Raw genomic sequence first — 16,684 nt, forward strand, 5'->3', positions numbered from 1 at the left:
ATTCCCAGGAACACCGTGTGAATTATCAGTATTTCAGGGACATGTACAGAGTCTGACGAGGAGTCTCCAATAACCGAATATTGTCAAGAACCGTGGACGTTAAATTAGGGAAATAAGCAAGAGCAACACATTTCCAGGGGATGAAACATTACAAGATGACGAAGTCCCATCTCCTAACAAGGAAGTAAGACATTCAGTATTTCTTCCAGAGCATATTACTGTAGAGATGGTACTCAACACCAGCCCTGGGGAACTCAAGAATGGCTCTGAGAGCAGGGTCAGGGTACACACGGCCCAAGACATATTTCCAGTTTCATCCCATCACAAAGGGAAGTTTTAGCAAAGCAAAACCCTTATACTCGAAATCCTGAGGAGAAGAAGAAAGAGGAATACTTCCTAACTGAAGAGAAAAGAGTGAGTCAGCTGACTCAAGAAGTGGCTTCCACAAGTGCTCCTCTGAGCAGAGAGCTAAGGAAGCGCCTCTCTGATTATAACAGCCCAAGAGGAAAACATCGGAAGTCCAACATCCTCGCCTGAGCCAAGAGTGCTTTGATGGATGGCCTGTGATTAGCCGTGTGTGTGTGAAACACACCAGAAACAGCTTGAGTTCTGTTATGAAATAGTATTTTCAGTCTTTAAAAAAAGCAGATTTAGGGCCACAGCAAGATTGAGAGGAAGGCGCAGAGATCTCCCATACACATGCTGCCCCACCCCCATGACTAACTTCCTCCATCATCCGCACCCCCCTCCAGAGGGGGACACTCTTACATATGCTGCATCTACACTGATGCTCTCAAATCACCCAAGGTCAGCTGTGTTCGTTAGGGTTTGCTCAGAACTGTACACTCTGTAGGTTTGGACACACGTACAACATCCATCCCAGTTTTCCAGCGCCCTGAAACCCCTGGGTCTTCCGCCTACTCGTCCCTCCCCTCCCCCCAACGCCAACCTGCAACCACTGATCTTTCTTCTGTCTCTGTGCTTCTGCTCTTTGCAGAAGGTCATATAATCTGAATCATCTAGTCGTTTCAACGTGGCTTCCTTCCATTAGGAATGTGCATTTAAGTCTCCTCCATGTTTTGTCAAAGTCTGAGAGCCCGTTTCTCTTCAGTGCTGAAGAGTGCTGCGCTGCGTGCACGCCAGTGCAATTACTTCCACTTACCTGCTGCAGGGCAGCTCGTTGCGTCCAGGTTTTGTCGATGATGAATAAGGCTGCTTTCGGCATCCGTGTGCAAGTCACTGTATGGACGGAAGCGGTATTTTGACCAAATTCTGGATCTGCACCCTGTGTCACCCACATGCTTCATTCGTACTGATTTCCTGACTGTCAGCATCGAGTGCTCATTTCAAAGAAAACGAGATTGACGATATTGCTGTGGGATGAACTGTGTCCACCCAGGGATATGTTGAAGGCCTAACCCCTGGTACCTGGGAACGTGACCTCCAGAACAAATGGGGTAACAAGGTTACAGTGAGGTCAGACTCTACTGGGGGGAAACTAATCCAATATGACTAGTGTCCTTATAAGAAGAGAGGACAGACACAATGACACACAGGAGCGCCACATGAACAAAGTGACTGGCCTGATGCCACTGTAGGCTAAGGAAGAGGAAAGACCACCAGCCAGAAGATCAGAAAGGATTCCACCCAGAGCGTCAGACGGGCACGGCCGGCCAACACCTGAGGTCCAGGCTTCTAGACTCCCAAACGAAAGAGAATACATTTCTGTTGTTCTAAGCCACCCAGTTTTCAGTACTTCGTTACAGCAGACCTAGGAAGCTAATACAAATATGAAAGTTAAGTTAAGGAAATTCAGCTTATTGGACCCATCTTCCACACAAAAATTTTTGGATGACAAACCTTAACCTTGAATACAAACGAAACAAAACAAAACAAAACTAAGGTGAGTAGGGTGCCCAGATGGCTCAGTTGGCTAAATGTTTCACTCATGGCTTCCGCTCAGGTCATGATCTCATGGGATGAGTACGAGCCCTGTGTTGGGTTCTGTGCTGACAGCGTGGACGGCTTGGGATTCTCTCTCTCTGCCCCACCCACACTCACACTCACGCATGTGTGCGCTCTCTCTCTCTCTCTCAGAATAAATAAACGTAAAAAAAAATAGGGTGGCATAATGGAGGGAAACATGTGAATTAAGCAAATCTTGAGAGAAATTTCTTTAATCTCATTTTTTCCAACACAATATAAGCAGTCGGTTTCCATGGAGGAGGATACATAGGAATTCAAACTGCAAGTAGCAGAAGGGATTGTTTCTGCTTTAATAAAGCATATTGATCACCTGATCAGTCTCCTTTCAAATCCGGGTTCTCAGGCACTACCTCCTTAAAACCTGGGATAAGCGTGAGTTGCACATTCACATATATTTAGGCATCACTTTCAGACGGGTCTTGTCAGCATTCTGAAAAGCATTAGAGTAAAATATTTCTGATTGCTCATGGGAACTAAAACTTCATTATATAGAAAATAGTAAGTAAATTTTTGGTTGGGAAAGAAGTGCTGGTAGCAAGTTTAATGAATATGCCATGTTAGTCACGCTTGGCTGCCTCTGTTTTAATATGTTAGCTGGATGCCTTTAAATTCAATATTCTGCAAATTTACAATATTGAAACCCTTCTCCGAATCACTGTCAAACCTAACATGAGGGACACCAGCAATACACAGAGCGTGCCTAAGAACAGCAGGAATAAAAAAAGAGGAGCTTTTTGACTAAGCATCTGGGGTTGTATTATTTGTGGAAGATGATGATCCTTGTGGCTTTTAAACCACCTCAACATTAAGGTGTAAGCTGGATTGGGCTTGCTTGTTTCACAGCTCGGATCCCTCTAGCTACTGCAGACTCTCCTTGACCTGTGAGGGGCCCTGTGCAAAACACAACTGCCTAGATGGCATTCCTTAGCACGTCAACTCCACACAACTGATCACATTTGGAGGCTGGGGAAGAAATCGGTGTTTGCTGAAAAATTGTGGCCAGTATCATTGATAGTTAATAAATGTAGAGCCTCTGATTAGCAAAACACACAGATTTTTTCCATCTAGTTTAATCTCCACACGAATACAAGACATTAGCTACTGAATGCCATTTTATGGATGAGAAAACCAAGGTTCAAGGCTCTGGGTCTAAATGCCTAACACATACTAGGATTTCAACAAATGTTTGTGAATGGAAGGAAGAAAGGAATGAAGAAAAGAGGGAGGGAGGGAGAGAGGGAAGAAGGAAGAAAAAAGGTAACAAAAAGGAGTGAAGGAAGGAAGGAATGGGAAGAGGGAAGTAGAAAGGGAAGAAATAAGGAAATCTGGCTGATTCTCAATAACATCACTAAAATTTAAAGTTCTAAGACTCAGAATTAGGTAACCGACACATTTTTTTCACCGGTATTATTTCTGTATTTTTTTAAAAAAGCTTTGTCAATCTTTATATTGTCCTGTGCTAAGAAAGAAATCTTCACCTCCTTTCAGGTTCCCTACAGAATACCAAACACAGAGAAGAGATGCTGAGAGGTTCATGCGGCCTTATATGCTTTATGCCCATGTTTTACAGCAACTTCACATCCAAAAATATAAGGTGGAAATAGGTAAGGAAAGTTACTGAAGCAATTAAGTAATACAAATAAGAGAACGAACACAGATGGCAGTTAAATGAAATCATTCTGGTATAAGATTCTTATATTTTACATGAAGTGATACAATATTAAATCTAAGTAGATTATTAGTTTAAAAAGCATATTTTAATCTCCAGAATAATTTTTTTCTTTTTTTTTCTCTCTCTGTTTTCTTTTGAGGAAGAAGAGAGAGAAAAAGAGAGAGGGAGAGAGAAAGAGGGAGGGAGAAAGAGAGGAGAGAAGAGTGGAGAGAGGGAGAGAGAATCTTAAGCAGGCTCCAAGCCCAGTGCAGAGCCCAATGCAGGGCTTGAACTCATGACCATGAGATCATGACCTAAACTGAAATCAAGAGGCAGATGCTTAGCCAACTAAGCTACCCAAGCGCCCCTCCAGAGTAACTGTTTAAAAAAGTAATTCAGGGAGGTATATTTGAAAAGTTAAGAGAGGCATAAAAATGAGTATAAAAATATTGTTAGTCAAAAAAAAAAGATGAAGAGGAATAAATAAAAGGTCATATGGAGGAGATAAAATAAATTATGAACCACTGTGATAAACATCAAATTATTTTTATTTACATTACATTAAATGTATATGTATTAAACACCCAAAATGCAAAGGAGACATTGTCCAAATGGTTGAAAAATTCAACACTTTGTTTTTTATAAGAGATGAACTTTAAATACAAATACAATTTCAGTTGAAAGCAAAAGTATGGGAAGGGAAATTACAGAAGTATTAAGCATAAGAAAGCTGGCTTACAGAAACAGTGGGCAAAATAAACTGTAATATATGGAATATGATGAAAGAGGGTCATTCCATAGAAGTTAAATGGCCAATCTAGGCAGAAGACACAAAACCTCTCAAAGTATTTGCACTGAAAAGTAGCTTCAAAACCTATGAAATGAAATGGACAGAACTAAAGTAAGAAAGAAGAAGAGAAATACAAAACTGCAGTTGAATTTACTACTCTGTGTTAGAACCTGATTAAATAACTAGACAAAAGTCACTATGTACACAGAGGACCCGAACAACACTATCCAATGAACATGCTGGTGTGACTGATGTTCACAGAACGCTACACCTAATAACTGCAGAACACACATTCTTTCCAAGCATATATGCAAGGTCTGCCAGAGTATATTCTCTGATAAAAGCAGAGTTAAATTAGAAAGCTGCAAAATAAGCCATGTTGAAACTCATTCCCAGTATTTGGAAATTTAGACTGACTTTGGCATCACCACGGATGGCTGAACAAAAAGATCAAAAGGAAATAAAAGAAATATTTAAATTGAACAACAATGAAGGTTTTTAACACATCAAAACTGATGGGATGTTGGGGCGCCTGGGTGGCTTATTCGGTTAAGCGACAGACTTTCGCTTAGGTCATGATCTCACGGTTCGTGGGTTCGAGCCCCGCGTCGGGCTCTGTGCTGACTGCCAGCTCAGAGCCAGGAGCCTATTTCGGAGTCTGTGTCTCCCTCTCTCTCTGACCCTCCCCTGCTCACGCTGTCTCTCTCTCTCTCTCTCCTAGAAAAATATTTTTTTAAAAAACTGATGGGATGCCACTAAAGGTGTGGTTTAAGAGGAAATTTATAGTTTTGAAGAGTTGTATTTGAAGACAAGAAAGGTTAAAAAAAAAAGCAATAAAACAGGTTTTTGCCAAAAATAATTTGGCAAACATGACCAAATTAAACTCAGAGTAAATAGGAGATAGAATATTATCCTCATAAAGACAGAAATCAGTGAAACCTGAAATCAGTGAAACAGAATTTGATAATTAGAGAAAATAAGCAGAGCCAAAAGTGGATTTACTGAAGAAGAAACAGTATTGAAATTGATAAACCTAGGGGCGCCTGGGTGGCTCCATAAGTTAAGTGTCCGACTCTGGCTCAGGTCATGATCCCACACCTCATGAGTTTGAGCCCCACATTGGGCTCTGTGCTGACAGCTCAAAGCCTGGAGCCTGCCTCAGATTCTATGTCTCCCTCTCTCTCTCTGTCCCTTCTCTGCTTATATTCTGTCTCTCTCTTTCTCTCAAAAATAAAGTTAAAAAAAATTTTTTTTTAAATCCTAAAAAAAAATCAATAAACCTCAAGAGAGACTAAATTAAAAAGTGAGAGAAAACAAGCTCCCAGTCTCAGGGATGAAAAAGGAGGCATCACTAAAGTGTCTTTGGCTTTAGAATAAGGAATATGATAAATAATCTAGTTAAATAATTTGCCTAAGATGAAAAGAATACAAATTCTTTTTAACATTAATTTAAAACAATGAAATAGAAGATTGGTATAGGCTTTGTTAAAAAAGAAAAAGGCTGAATTATCAAAAACTTCCTCATAAAGAAAACATGTTCAGATGCTTTCAGTGGTCAATTCTACCACATAAGGAGAACATATCGCCAGTTGCACATCATCCTTCAGAATATACACGAAAAGGAACACTTCCCAGCTGGCCTTATGTGGCTGGCAAAATCTGGGTACCAAAACTTGACAAGACATGAGAAGAAATTAAATACTTGGACCCAAATCACTAAAATTATAAACATTCTTAAAATAGTAACAACTAACATACAGTAATATATAAACCAGTAATTTATAACAACAAAGCAGAGGTTGCAAGATGCAAAAGAATGTAAGATCTGTTTAAAGTTGAAGATCACTCAAGGTTAATCATCACGTTAACGTAATAAAGGGGAAAAGCACATACAAGTGCTTGCATTGCATGCAGAATATCTGGCACATTGCAAGATCAACAGTGTTTTTGTTTTGTTTGTTTGTTTTAAAGAAAGAAGATAATGGAGGGCAAGTACCTTAGGAAACTAGGAAGAAAAGAGAAATTTTAGGCCCAAGAGAGGGAAACAAAGGAGAAGTATAGCTAATAGAAATAATTACTGGTGAAATACTGAATGTGCCCCCACTAATGTCTGAAATAAGGTAAGATGCTAGTATTCAGCAATTCTGTCCAGCATTGTATTAGAAGTTCTATCGAGTATAAATGAGCAAGGGGGTGCCTGGGTGGCTCCTTAAGCGTCCGACTTTAGCTCAGGTCATGATCTGTTTGTGGGTTCGAGCCCCGCATCAGGCTCTATGCTGACAGCTAGTTCAGAACCTGGAGACTGTTTCGGATTCTGTGTTTCTTTCTCTGACCCTCCCCTGCTCATGCTCTCTCTCTCTCTCTCTCTCAGAAATAAATAAAACGTTTTAAAATTTAAAAAAAAGAAATGAACAAGAAAAAGAAATTAAAAGCTTAATGTTTTGAATGCAAAGAAGTAAAACTTCACCATTCATAAATGACACAATTGGTTATACACAAAGTCCTAAGGACTATATAAAGCAACTATATGAATCAACAAATAAATTTAGCACATCAGAGGGAAAATTATATTTGTGATTACCAGCATCAAGTAACTGAAAAATAAAATGTAAAACCCCATTTAAAATAGTTTAGAAAACATAATAATTAACAAGATATGTTCACGATCACTCCACCATGAACCATAGTCATTACCAAAATAAAATTTTAAAAATGAATTAATGGAAAGATTTATTATGTTTTGGAATGAAATACTCAGTATTGTTAAAATGTCAACTATCCCCTAATCAACCTACAGATTCACAATTTCAGTCCTAATCACAGAAGTATTTATAAGAGAAACTAACAAACTAACTGGAAAATTTATACGGAAATTCAAAAACCTTAGACATAATTACTGCATAATTTTGAACAACTAATCAAGACAATGTGATTTTGCCATAAAGAGAGTCAAATCGGTGAATTACACAGAATAAAGATTCTGAAAGGCCCACACACATGTGGAAATTTGATTCTTGCAAAAGCATTAAGTCCACTGACCTATGAAAAGAAATTATTTTCAATAAACAATGCTGAAACAACTGTACATCCATACATCAGAAGAAAAGAAAACCATCACTCCATCACATACCATATAAAAATCAATTTGAGATGGATTGTAGGTTGAAACAAATATGTCAACACCAAAATACTTCTAAAGGAAAATACAGGGGGTGTCTGGGTGGCTAAGTCGGTTGAGCATCCAACTCTTGATCTCAGCTCAGGTCATGATCCCAAGGTTTCTAGAGTTCAAGCCCCGCATCGGGTTCTGCATGGACAGAGGAGGTTGCTTTGCTGTGTCTCTCTCTCTTTCTATCCCTCCCCTGCTCACCCTCTATCTCTCTCCCTCAAAAATAGATAAATATACAAACATACATACATAAGGAAAATATAGGAGGACATTCTGCCACCTTGGCTTAACAATTGTTCATCAGAAAGAACAAAGAAACCAGTAACTAAAGGAAATTGATAAAAGAGACCTTGCCAAAACGAAAAGCTTCTTCTCATAAAAAACACTGATATCACACCAGGTAGAGACTTGAAGAGAATATTGAACAGTCATGGGACAAAAAAGACTTAAAACTAAAATACAAACTATTCCTACAATTTAGGAAAAAACATATATCAGTAAATAAATGGACAAAGGAATCTGAATAGTTACTGCACAAAAAAAGAAGGACATAACAATGGCCAACGACCCATAAAAAAGTGCTCAATATTTTTGGATTTCAGAGAATTTAAGATTAAATTAATTACAATGAGATACCAGTATACACACAAGAGAATCAGGATTCACAAAACTGCTGGTGGTAGTGAAAAATAATACACTCCTTGGGAAAAGAAAGCTTCTCTTCAAGGTAAATATTTATCTCCTTATGGCCCAACAATTACATTCCTAGTTATCTGCAGAGGGATATAAAAATATATTTATAAAAATCATATAATATTCATGGCATCTTAATTCACAATAGCTGGCAAACAGAAATATCTGTTGCAAGGGGAGTGAGTAAACAGTGGCATATTCATTCCATGAAATACTATTTAGGAACAAAGAGAATGTAGTACTGACACACACAACTATGTGAGCAAGTCAGAGTTATTAGCAGAAGGAGTTGGACACAAAGAGTGCCTATTTGATTCTGTTTACATAACACTCTAATCCAGGCAAAACTAATCTACAAAGGAAAAATCAGAAGAACGGCTGCTTTTAGGGAGGACTGGATCATAAAGGATGCAAGGGATCTTTATCCTTTATGAAATATTCTGTATCTTGATAGGGATGTGGGCTACCGAGGTGTTGATTCACCTCTAAAACTCCAAAACTCTATTCTAAATCACACTGAATTATAAATTTAAGATTTGTACATTTCACTGTAGGTCAATGTTACCTCAAAAAGGAGTTGTAGACCAATACTTTCGTTAATAAGTTTGCTTTTCATATTGGTAAAGGGGTAGAAAAGCTGAAAGTAACTTTGGTGTCTTGCACATTTACATGAGTGACTAAATACACTGAGAATAACAGAAGCCAGTTTTCTCTCCATTGAGGAGGTACAGATACAGATATGGCCGCTGGAATGCACTCACTTTTACCGGAATGCAGACAGTAAGAAGTTAGAGATGCATGTGTAGATATAGATGTTAAGTACAGATAAACGTGTATATGTGTGTGTGTGTATATACACAAGTTAGCCCTCCGGTGTGAAATGGCCTGGAAGCAATACCCATAGTAATGAGCGTACATGGGAACTAGGTCTTGTTTTGTGTGCATACCACTCAACACAAAAATGAACCAAGGTGTTTTTTGGTTTTCGTTTTTTGGTTGTTTTTTTTTGTTTGTTTGTTTGTTTTTAGAAATGTTTGATTCCAGGCAGGGTTGGGGAAGGAAAAGTCCTAGTTGAAGCTGGATAACCTTGTGCTAGAAAGTGAGATGGTGCTCAAAGAAACAAAGAGACAAGGTGAGAAGGCACTGAAGCCCGCTTGAAAGGACTTGTTCTGGCCAAATCTTGGATAGTTTTGGCAACAAAATAAATACTAAGAATCTTAAGATTATGTAGGGGCTAAGGGTGACTGCCCCCAAATGGGTCCCTTTGGCATGAACATAATTTGGAGTTCACAGTAATCAAAACGCAGCAAATAAAGAAGAGTCTTTCTGGTCCTCAACTGCCTAAATTTTTACTGGAAAGGAGAGTCTGTACCAGAAAGAGGGCCCTTAACAGAGACTCCCCGTTACTTAAGAAACTTATCTGCATAATGGAGCAGATTTTGTTTTTCAAAACCTCTTTCACTTCCCTGCTGATGGCCTTCCTCCCCTTTGTGTCTTCAGAGCCCGCCCTCTCCCTAAGTCATGTAAGCTCTGTGTTGCCTCACTGCCTCTGGGACTCCCTGTCTCCGTGGATTACCCATACACAGGACTAGTGAGCTTGACTTTGTCCTGTTAATCTGTCTGAGTCAATGTGACTCTAAGCCCGGCTAGAAGGACCACAGTGCAGAAGAAGATCTTCCTCCTCAACACATCTTTCTATGTACTCTCAGTATGGAGACACGACCACAATTAGGTGACATCATAACTAGGTGACATCACTACCATGGCCAGTATCAGGATGGACCGGCCTCACGTGCCTCCTTGTGTGATGTGCTGGGAAGGACAGAGCATCTATATAATATAAATCTCATTGCGAGGAATTCTTAGACAACCCCAAATTTGGGAATATTCTTCCAAAATAATAAACCCATAAAACAAAAACCCTACAGTCCTCAAAAAAAATTGAGATAAACGAACAAAATTAAAGATGAGGAATGGTCCCAGTTGTAAAAGGACTTCAAAGACATACTTAATTCCTAAAGATGATAGTTGACTGGATCTTGGACCAGGGGAAACGTATCAAGCTTTAAACATTATTGTGATAACCAAGAAAATGTGGACGGGGAAAGCTTTTTCGATAATAATGTGTAAATTTTGTATTTCCTCATTTTGATTAACGTTCTTTGGTTTTTTAAGGCTACTTCTTTGATCTTAGGGAAGAGATAAGGAAGAACACAGGGGAATAAAAACCAGGATGTCTCCCACATCCTCTGTAATAGTTAGAAAACAATTGTATACATAAAGATATGACAGAGACACAAACGGCCAAGTGTAAGCAGTTGGTAAATCTGGGCAGGTCTCTTGGACTTCTTGATTTGTGCAACTTCTCTGCAATTTTCAAAAGTCAAAGTGAAAAGAAACAAACAAAAAAGCAAATTTAGAAGAATCACACACGCATGGGTTGGTAAATTAAAAGCTACAACAAGTTGACAGATGGGGGCTGATCACTCAGAAGATTGAGTTTTCAGAGAATGGCTATCTGTTTCAGGAGCAGTGACTTCTGTGTGTTATAATCACAACAACTTAGAACTTCAAAGGGACTCATAATAAGGATCTGAATTATGTCCTTGCCAGCTACACACTGGCTTTCACTGCAAATAGCCAACTCTTTGTATTCAAAAGATTGCTTCCACCAACTCTTCACACCCAGCTGTCTCTCCCACATCCCACTTTCCCCAAACAGTTGGTCATTTGCAAACCTTCACTGTCATTTCCCCCAAGTCTCTCTACCTCTGTGTGGTACTCAAGGTAGTTTCACGGCCATCAATTACCATGACCTTCTTTCTGCCTCAGAAGGAAACCAGTTCCTTTTTCCAAATTCAACTTCTTTCTTTCCAGAACAACCTTTTCCTCATCTGTTGCTCTCACCCTGTCCAGCCTCCGAAATAAGGACCTCACTCTATCGCCTTGTCCAGAAGCTCCTGGTCCTCCTCTTTCCATCTGCATCTTTATTGTACCTTGAATGTGTCTTGATATATTGTCCGTAAGTTTACATACATGTACCTATGGTTGTGCCTGTGTGTACAGTCATCTCCTTACCTCACATGTGTATCAAGTGTACAAATGCACACGATGCACACACACGTGTTATTTCCTTACTGTAAAACATAACCAAAACCTTAACCAAAAATTCCCTTGAATGTGTTGTCTCTGTGAATGACCTTTCTTCGCACCCCCTCCCATGAGCACTGTAAGCTCACCACCCCCAAAATGGTTGGGATTTTTTCAAGACTTTAATTTTTAGAAGAGTTTTAGGTCTATGGCAAAACTCAGCGGAAGGTACAGAGATTTTCCATGCACCCTACACACCTCCATGCACATAGCCTCCCTCCCTCATTATCACATCACCACCAGAACAGCCTTGTTTCTTCTTTTCTTTTTTTTCACCAAGGCTGCCCCTACACTAACACATCACACTCACCGAAACCCAAAGTCCACAGTGTCCCTTCGGTTTCACTCTTGGTGTCATACATTTTATAAGTTTGGACAAAAGTATAATGAAATTTTCAGAGTTATGATAGAAATAGTATTTGCACTGTCCTAATCATCCTCTGTGCTCTGGCTATCCAGCGCTCCTACCACATATAAATGACTTTTGAGGGATTGTGCTTACTATGAACCAGGATGTTTACATGGGTGAAAAGCTTGTAAAAAAGTTCACTGATTTCATAGCCACGATACTATACCCCAGAGTTCAGCGCTGGTATTAACTTTACATAGAGGGATAATAGAAAAATCAAAGAAATTAAGTTACCCAACATCATGTGGTTAATCAACAGACAAGTGGAGTCAGAACCAGGGCATCGGACTCCAGAATTCGTTGTCTAACTCAGTGTACCATGTTCCATATTCCTAGATGCTTTCACTGCTTGCATGATTCCGTCCCCACTTGCACAATGTGGACTGGAAAGACTGTCCTCGGGCCGACCATGGCTTCTCTCGGTGTCTCCAGGGCTTGGCGTTGTTCAGGATGATTGTAACACTCATTTAAAAGCTTTGCTGCTAGAGCAGGCAAGAACCGAATGTGCATTCCAGCTCGCCTACTTCCTACGTTTTGTGTTTTCAACACTGACCGCTCTAAGTCAGGTCCTTTATCTATATTCAGTGGGAGTAGGAACAGACTCTCCTGCTTTCGCTGCATGTGGTTTCCCTTCAGAGCTACATTAAATGTGGTCATGCGTGACAGAATGTTCAGCACGGTGCTTAACACTTGTGCATTTTAGCATTTAGTTACTTTAACTTATTTTGAGAGAAGAATATTTTCAGCACTAGACACTGACGAACATGAAGGCATTACAGGGCAGGCAGACAAGAGGTCTTAAAACATAATTGTGGCAGTGCTCACTCCATCAGCACAGATGCTAAAAGTGGAACGATACAGACAAGATCAGCATGGCCCCTGGGCAAGGATGACTTGCAAATTTGTGAAGCATCCCATATTTTTCAGAAGACATGAACAGACACTTCTCCAAAGAGGACATCCTGATGGCCAACAGACACATGAAACGATGCTCAGGGTCACTCATCATCAGGGAAATACAAATCAAAACCACACTGAGATACCACCTCATGCCAATCTGAGTGGCTAAAATGAGCAAATCAGAGAACTCTAGATGCTGGTGAGGTTGTGGAGAAATGGGCAGCCTCCTACACTGTTGATGGGAATGTAAATGGGTGCAGCCCCTCTGGAAAACACTGTGGAGGTTCCTCAAAAAATTAACAATAAAACTCCCCTAGGACCCAGCAATAGCACTGCTAGGAATTTACCCAAGGGACACAGGAGTGCTGAGGCATAGGAGCACATGTACCCCAATGTTCATAGCAGCACTCTCAACAATAGCCAAAACATGGAAAGAGCCTAAGTGTCCATCAACGGATGAATGGATCAAGAAGATGTGGTTTATCTATACGATGGAATACTCCATGGCAATGAGAAAGAATGAAATCTGGCCTGTGTAGCAACATGGATGGACCTTGAGGGTGCTTTGCTGAGCGAAATAAGTCAGGCAGAGAAGGACAGATACCATATGTTTGCACGTATAGGAGGATTAGGAGGAACTTAACGGAGGACCACGGGGGAAAAGAAGGAAAAAAATAGTGGGGGAAAGGGAGCGAGGCAAACCATGAGAGACTCTTAAGTGCTGACAAAAACTGAGGACTGACAGGGGTGGGGGGAGGGGGAGGGGGTGATGGGCATGGAGGAGGGCACTTGTGGGGATGAGCACTGGGCGTTATATGGAAATCAGTTTGACAATAAACTATAAAAAATAAACATTAAAAAATTTTAAATGCATAAACCTAAAAAAATAATTGTGGTAAATAAAAATTTTCTACTTGGAGGAGAGGTTGTGAAGAGTCTGAAATATCTGCAGACTCTTCCGCAGACTACGAAGCACACTGTCTGGTGTAATCACACAGGAGGGAAACATGGCCAAAGAACTTACAACAAGGCAAATGTTGATTCATTAGAAGTAAGAACTGAAAATAGTCAACTACTCGTCACTTCCATGAGAATCTCTGGAATATGGAACTAGAAGAGACGGGTAAGAAATGGATCAGAGTTTCTAAAATCTGCCCGCACGATAGTATCAAGCCGGAGGCTAATAAACATGTAAACGTCAGGACCCCACATTTCACAGATACTGACTTAACAGATACAGGATCAGGCAGTGGCATCAGTGTTTTTAAAACTCTTCCCGGATGACTGTAACCACTGCCATGGCCAAGAACGTGTGGATCAAATGGTCTCCAGAGTCCAATAACACTCTCGAATTCTGGGATAGTTTAACTGGACTGAGTTTCTACTTTAAAGATGAAAAGATATAAAAAGACCTGCATTCTGTGTACCAGACTCACCTTCTGAGGTGGCCAAGCATAAAAAGAAATCAATACAACTGGCTTTGCCTGGCCCATTTTCTGCAGTGGTCCTATATAAAATAGTGCTGAACTTAACTGAGCAACTACCGCCATCCCAATCCATCAAGTTGTCTCGCTATTAATGGCTGTTCCAATCCCCAGTTTCTTAATCCCTGTGGTCTACAGCCAGGCACGTTCTTATTTTGCATATTCTCCTGAAGAACACCATCTCTCTGGCTTAGGGTACCTGATTAACACCATTCTATGTGGCAGAATCCTTCACCAAAGTGCCCCCAAACTTTCATTTCTGTCAGTCATAAACACTTTTAACTTGAACAAACAAGGATAGTTCTGGAATATACCTCGAATGATAGTCATTTTCCCCATCCAGTATGAGGTCCTTTAGTGGATTTTAAAATTTTTATTCAAACACCTAACATAGAGACTATTGTTACCAAGAGCCTGACCACCTGTCACCTCACTTACTCTCCGTTACTGTCCCTCCTTATTCACACCATCATTCACTCCTTTCTAGGTCCATGGGCTCTCTCTCCCTCTTGTTCCCCAAGAGCACTTTTTCTCATTAGGATCACAGCTCGCGCTGCCCCCTGACCCCTGCCCTCTCACAGCAGAAGGCCCCTGACATCCTCCCTCCTGCTTCCAACCAGTCCCACTCTGGCCAGTCGCCATCTGGAGCAGCCTACCTCTGTGTCTCCACATTACCGCTAACAGCACCCCTCACTTCGTGCCACGCTTCTACTTCCTTTGCCTTTTCTTTCCTTCTTGTCCCAGCTGATAGGTAAGCTTCATGAGGGTGGGGACTCGATTTTGATTACTGGCTCATCCACGGGGCTCATGAAGGGGCCTCACACGGAACAGCTGCTCAGGAAATGATGGACAATGGGGAGATTTCACTGCTGAGCACTAGGACTGGCCAGTCGATTGCGGTCTGCTGGCAAACTCAGTTTACCTTGCTTTTCTCTGTGTCAGAGGCACTGGGTGCAGAAAGAAGAATCAATTCCAGGAGGAAACAGGATTTGAGAGCTGAGTGGAACTTCAAATTTTCACTGTTTACATGATGGTGTAAAAACGTGAGCTCGCTAGTCTAGCCCATGAAGGAAGACACGAGAGAGCCGGCACGCACCAATGCGGAGGTTCCAAGGGACATAATTTCCGGGCCCTGCACAACGGAGGTGCACACTGTGTATATTGTTATAATTTCAAGGGAGAATATTACCTCACTTTTTACAAAGGATTTCCCCAAAGCAATAAACATAGTAATTCAATTATCAGTTCAATGTAATTACTGGGTAATATACTTAATTGATATACTCTAATTCTGGTCCTGTTAAATGCAACAAATCTCTGGTGTGAAATAATTCTAACAATCCACATAAAAACAGGGATCACATTAGTGCAATTTTATATTCTGTGTAGACTGTACACTTTAGCTCAACCTGTAATTAAAGCTTACAATACAAATATAAAAGGTTTGTATACATTAGCAGCGGGAGTGCAAAAGAGCTGCCCTTACAGATACGTGGCATAGATGCATTTATCAGCTGAACTTGATTTACAATTCCTCTGGAGGATCCAATTGGTGGAAAAAAACGTTTCAGCCAGCAGAAGTCTCCGTCGGGTTACGAAATTTCTAACACTGCTGCTGTGCAGGTTAAGGCGTTCACCAGGGCCAGTTAACCCGTTTATGAAATGACTCCTTATACTTTCCACACCCTTGTGCCGACAGCACAGAAACACACCACAGTCAAGAACCTTGTTCTCTCGACAGCAAAGTCCTGTATCAACTCTAAAATGAGTCAATACAAATCCAAATTACTTCTCTTTACCCATTACCAAATTGTGTTTAAATTGGAGTTATATTGGGTGTCTGGGTGGCTCAGAGTGTCCGACTTCGGCTCAGGTCACGATCTCAGTTTGTGGGTTCGAGCCCTGCAACAGGCTCTGTGCTGAACACTTGCTCAGAGCCTGGAGCTGCTTCGGATTCTGTGTCTCCTTCCCTCCCTGCCCCTCCCCCGCTCGTGCTTTGTCTCACTGTCTCTCAAAAAAAAAATAAGTGTAAAAAAATGTTTTAATTGGAACTATATGAAAATGTGTATATACATGAAGGGAATGGATATAGAAATTTTTGCAGTCAAATATCCCTCAGTGTATTCAAGCCAATCATACTTGAAAGGACAATGCAATGGTTCAGATAACTAACCAAAATAGAAGAAGAAAAAAGAGGAGAAGGAGGAGGGGGGAGGGGGAAAAAGAGGGAGAGAAGAAGAGAAAAATAGTAAGATAAAGAACTTGAAAGGAAGGGTTCCCATTATGAACTGGGGCAATAACGCACATGGGAAGATAAATCCTGGTACCAAACCCAATGTAAAAATATTAAAGCCCATCACCCACTTTTAAAGAATAAAATATAATTTTTTTAAACTTTATTTTATAATCACTTTTTTTGCCCAGAGTTTCTTATCAGGTAACAGAGAAAGAG

General features: G+C 40.5%; 1 protein-coding gene and 1 non-coding gene across 2 annotated transcripts in view; one reads left to right on the top strand and one right to left on the bottom strand.

Annotated features, from left to right (window-relative positions):
- The window catches only part of LOC120246756, a 619,236-nt gene that overhangs the window by 394,520 nt on the left and 208,032 nt on the right, over positions 1–16,684 (bottom strand). The gene's annotated exons all lie outside the window — the stretch shown is intronic.
- LOC120246766 lies at positions 12,666–12,772 on the top strand. Its single transcript, XR_005532136.1, has one exon. It is a non-coding gene; the product is annotated as a U6 spliceosomal RNA (small nuclear RNA).

This window comes from Hyaena hyaena, unplaced genomic scaffold (genome assembly GCF_003009895.1).
Source record: "Hyaena hyaena isolate Hyena2069 unplaced genomic scaffold, ASM300989v1 scaffold_487, whole genome shotgun sequence".
Lineage (NCBI taxonomy): Eukaryota > Metazoa > Chordata > Mammalia > Carnivora > Hyaenidae > Hyaena > Hyaena hyaena.